Genomic DNA, 5,421 nt, shown 5'->3' with positions numbered 1-5,421 from the left:
CTTTCCATTAGTTCGTTGGTGCTTGCTTTCCATTAGTTCGTTGGTGCTTGCTTTCCATTATTTCGTTTTTGCTTGCTTTCCATTATTTCGTTGGTGCTTGCTTTCCATTATTTCGTTGGTGTTTGCTTTCCATTATTTCGTTGGTGCTTGCTTTCCATTAGTTCGTTGGTGTTTGCTTTCCATTATTTCGTTGGTGCTTGCTTTCCATTATTTCGTTGGTGCTTGCTTTCCATTATTTCGTTGGTGCTTGCTTTTCACTAGTTCGTTGGTGCTTGCTTTCCATTAGTTCGTCGGTGCTTGTTTTCCATTATTTCGTTGGTGCTTGCTTTCCATTATTTCGTTGGTGCTTGCTTTCCATTATTTCGTTGGTGCTTGTTTTCCATTAGTTCGTTGGTGCTTGTTTTCCATTATTTCGTTGGTGCTTGTTTTCCATTAGTTCGTTGGTGCTTGCTTTCCATTATTTCGTTGGTGCTTGTTTTCCATTATTCCGTTGGTGCTTGTTTTCCATTATTCCGTTGGTGCTTGCTTTCCATTAGTTCGTCGGTGCTTGTTTTCCATTAGTTCGTTGGTGCTTGTTTTCCATCGTTTCATTGGTGTTTGCTTTCCATTATTTCGTTGGAGCTTGCTTTTCATTATTTCGTTGGTGCTTGTTTTCCATTAGTTCGTTGGTGCTTGCTTTCCATTATTTCGTTGGTGCTTGTTTTCCATTATTTCGTTGGTGCTTGTTTTCCATTAGTTCGTTGGTGCTTGCTTTCCATTATTTCGTTGGTGCTTGTTTTCCATTATTCCGTTGGTGCTTGTTTTCCATTATTCCGTTGGTGCTTGCTTTCCATTAGTTCGTCGGTGCTTGTTTTCCATTAGTTCGTTGGTGCTTGTTTTCCATCGTTTCATTGGTGTTTGTTTTCCATTGTTTCGTTGGTGCCTGTTTTCCCTCATATCGTTCGTTGGTGCTTGCTTTCCATTATTCCGTTGGTGCTTGTTTTCCATTAGTTCGTTGGTGCCTGCTTTCCATTATTTCGTTGGTGCTTGTTTTCCATTATTTCGTTGGTGCTTGCTTTCCATTATTTCGTTGGTGCTTGCTTTCCATTAGTTCGTTGGTGCTTGTTTTCCATTATTTCGTTGGTGCTTGCTTTCCATTAGTTCGTTGGTGCTTGTTTTCCATTATTCCGTTGGTGCTTGTTTTCCATTAGTTCGTTGGTGCTTGTTTTCCATCATTCCGTTGGTGCTTGCTTTCCATTATTCCGTTGGTGCTTGTTTTCCATTATTTCGTTGGTGCTTGCTTTCCATTATTTCGTTGGTGCTTGTTTTCCCTCATTTCGTTGGTGCTTGCTTTCCATTATTTCGTTGGTGCTTGCTTTCCATTATTTTGTTGGTGCTTGTTTTCCATTATTTTGTTGGTGCTTGTTTTCCATTATTTCGTTGGTGCTTGTTTTCCATTAGTTCGTTGGTGCTTGTTTTCAATTATTTCGTTGGTGCTTGCTTTCCATTATTCCGTTGGTGCTTGTTTTCCATTATTTCGTTGGTGCTTGTTTTCCATTGTTTCGTTGGTGCTTGTTTTCCCTCATTTCGTTGGTGCTTGTTTTCCATTATTTCGTTGGTGCTTGTTTTCCATTATTTCGTTGGTGCTTGCTTTCCATTATTTTGTTGGTGCTTGTTTTCCATTATTTTGTTGTTGCTTGTTTTCCATTAGGTCGTTGGTGCTGGTTTTCCATTAGTTCGTTGGTGCTTGTTTTCCATTAGTTCGTTGGTGCTTGCTTTCCGTTAGTCCGTTGGTGCTTGCTTTCCATTATTCCGTTGGTGCTTGTTTTCCATTAGTTCGTTGGTGCTTGTTTTCCATCATTCCGTTGGTGCTTGCTTTCCATTATTCCGTTGGTGCTTGTTTTCCATTATTTCGTTGGTGCTTGCTTTCCATTATTTCGTTGGTGCTTGCTTTCCATTATTTCGTTGGTGCTTGCTTTCCATTATTTCGTTGGTGCTTGCTTTCCATTAATTTGTTGGTGCTTGTTTTCCATTATTCCGTTGGTGCTTGCTTTCCATTATTTCGTTGGTGCTTGCTTTCCATTATTCCGTTGGTGCTTGTTTTCCATTATTCCGTTGGTGCTTGCTTTCCATTAGTTCGTCGGTGCTTGTTTTCCATTGTTTCGTTGGTGCTTGTTTTCCATTAGTTCGTTGGTGCTTGCTTTCCATTATTTCGTTGGTGCTTGTTTTCATTTTATTCCGTTGGTGCTTGTTTTCCATTATTCCGTTGGTGCTTGCTTTCCATTAGTTCGTCGGTGCTTGTTTTCCATTATTCCGTTGGTGCTTGTTTTCAATTATTCCGTTGGTGCTTGCTTTCCATTAGTTCGTCGGTGCTTGTTTTCCATTGTTTCGTTGGTGCTTGTTTTCCATTAGTTCGTTGGTGCTTGCTTTCCATTATTTCGTTGGTGCTTGTTTTCCATTATTCCGTTGGTGCTTGTTTTCCATTATTCCGTTGGTGCTTGCTTTCCATTAGTTCGTCGGTGCTTGTTTTCCATTATTTCGTTGGTGCTTCTTTTCCATTAGTTCGTTGGTGCTTGCTTTCCATTATTTCGTTGGTGCTTGTTTTCCATTATTCCGTTGGTGCTTGTTTTCCATTATTCCGTTGGTGCTTGCTTTCCATTAGTTCGTCGGTGCTTGTTTTCCATTGTTTCGTTGGTGCTTGTTTTCCATTATTCCGTTGGTGCTTGCTTTCCATTAGTTCGTTGGTGCTTGTTTTCCATTATTCCGTTGGTGCTTGTTTTCCATTATTCCGTTGGTGCTTGCTTTCCATTAGTTCGTCGGTGCTTGTTTTCCATTGTTTCGTTGGTGCTTGTTTTCCATTAGTTCGTTGGTGCTTGCTTTCCATTATTTCGTTGGTGCTTGTTTTCCATTATTCCGTTGGTGCTTGTTTTCCATTATTCCGTTGGTGCTTGCTTTCCATTAGTTCGTCGGTGCTTGTTTTCCATTATTTCATTGGTGCTTGTTTTCCATTAGTTCGTTGGTGCTTGCTTTCCATTATTTCGTTGGTGCTTGTTTTCCATTATTCCGTTGGTGCTTGTTTACCATTATTCCGTTGGTGCTTGTTTTCCATTATTCCGTTGGTGCTTGTTTTCCATTATTTCGTTGGTGTTTGTTTTCCATTGTTTCGTTGGTGCTTGTTTTCCCTCATTTCGTTGGTGCTTGTTTTCCCTCATTTCGTTGGTGCTTGTTTTCCATTATTTCGTTGGTGCTTGTTTTCCATTATTTCGTTGGTGCTTGCTTTCCATTATTTCGTTGGTGCTTGTTTTCCATTATTTCGTTGGTGCTTGTTTTCCATTATTTCGTTGGTGCTTGTTTTCCATTAGTTCGTTGGTGCTTGCTTTCCATTATTTCGTTGGTGCTTGTTTTCCATTATTCCGTTGGTGCTTGTTTTCCATTATTCCGTTGGTGCTTGCTTTCCATTAGTTCGTCGGTGCTTGTTTTCCATTTCTTCCTTGATGATTGTTTTCCATCGTTTCATTGGTGTTTGTTTTCCATTGTTTCGTTGGTGCTTGTTTTCCCTCATTTCGTTGGTGCTTGTTTTCCATTGTTTCGTTGGTGCTTGTTTTCCCTCATTTCGTTGGTGCTTGCTTTCCATTATTTTGTTGGTGCTTGTTTTCCATTATTTTGTTGGTGCTTGTTTTCCATTATTTCGTTGGTGCTTGCTTTCCATTATTTCGTTGGTGCTTGCTTTCCATTATTTTGTTGTTGTTTGTTTTCCATTAGTTCGTTGGTGCTGGTTTTCCATTAGTTCGTTGGTGCTTGTTTTCCATTAGTTCGTTGGTGCTTGCTTTCCGTTAGTCCGTTGGTGCTTGCTTTCCATTATTCCGTTGGTGCTTGTTTTCCATTAGTTCGTTGGTGCTTGCTTTCCATTATTTCGTTGGTGCTTGCTTTCCATTAGTTCGTTGGTGCTTGCTTTCCATTAGTTCGTTGGTGCTTGCTTTCCATTATTTCGTTGGTGCTTGCTTTCCATTAGTTCGTTGGTGTTTGCTTTCCATTATTTCGTTGGTGCTTGCTTTCCATTATTTCGTTGGTGCTTGCTTTCCATTATTTCGTTGGTGCTTGCTTTTCACTAGTTCGTTGGTGCTTGCTTTCCATTAGTTCGTCGGTGCTTGTTTTCCATTATTTCGTTGGTGCTTGCTTTCCATTATTTCGTTGGTGCTTGCTTTCCATTATTTCGTTGGTGCTTGTTTTCCATTAGTTCGTTGGTGCTTGCTTTCCATTATTTCGTTGGTGCTTGTTTTCCATTATTTCGTTGGTGTTTGCTTTCCATTATTTCGTTGGTGCTTGCTTTCCATTATTTCGTTGGTACTTGCTTTCCATTATTTCGTTGGTGCTTGTTTTCCATTATTTCGTTGGTGCTTGCTTTCCATTATTTCGTTGGTGCTTGCTTTCCATTATTTCGTTGGTGCTTGCTTTCCATTATTTCGTTGGTGCTTGCTTTTCATTATTTCGTTGGTGCTTGTTTTCCATTAGTTCGTTGGTGCTTGCTTTCCATTATTTCGTTGGTGCTTGTTTTCCATTATTCCGTTGGTGCTTGTTTTCCATTATTCCGTTGGTGCTTGCTTTCCATTAGTTCGTCGGTGCTTGTTTTCCATTAGTTCGTTGGTGCTTGCTTTCCATTATTTTGTTGGTGCTTGTTTTCCATTATTTTGTTGGTGCTTGTTTTCCATTATTCCGTTGGTGCTTGCTTTCCGTTAGTTCGTCGGTGCTTGTTTTCCATTAGTTCGTTGGTGCTTGCTTTCCATTATTTTGTTGGTGCTTGTTTTCCATTATTTTGTTGGTGCTTGTTTTCCATTATTTCGTTGGTGCTTGCTTTCCATTATTTCGTTGGTGCTTGCTTTCCATTATTTCGTTGGTGCTTGCTTTCCATTATTTCGTTGGTGCTTGCTTTTCACTAGTTCGTTGGTGCTTGCTTTCCATTATTTCGTTGTTGCTTGCTTTCCATTATTTTGTTGTTGCTTGCTTTCCATTATTTTGTTGGTGCTGGTTTTCCATTAGTTCGTTGGTGCTTGTTTTCCATTAGTTCGTTAGTGCTTGCTTTCCGTTAGTCCGTTGGTGCTTGCTTTCCATTATTCCGTTGGTGCTTGTTTTCCATTAGTTCGTTGGTGCTTGCTTTCCATTATTTCGTTGGTGCTTGCTTTCCATTAGTTCGTTGGTGCTTGCTTTCTATTAGTTCGTTGGTGCTTGCTTTCCATTATTTCGTTGGTGCTTGCTTTCCATTATTTTGTTGGTGCTTGCTTTCCATTATTTCGTTGGTGCTTGTTTTCCATTATTCCGTTGGTGCTTGCTTTCCATTATTTCGTTGGTGCTTGCTTTCCATTATTCCGTTGGTGCTTGTTTCCCATTAGTTCGTTGGTGCTTGCTTTCCATTAGTTCGTTGGTACTTGCTTTCCATTATTTCGT

Source organism: Parasteatoda tepidariorum, chromosome 4, assembly GCF_982258835.1.
Source record: "Parasteatoda tepidariorum strain Cologne lab strain chromosome 4, Ptep-v5.0, whole genome shotgun sequence".
NCBI classification, from domain to species: domain Eukaryota; kingdom Metazoa; phylum Arthropoda; class Arachnida; order Araneae; family Theridiidae; genus Parasteatoda; species Parasteatoda tepidariorum.
The sequence above is the reverse complement of the archived record's forward strand: the minus strand, read 5'-3'. Positions refer to the sequence as shown.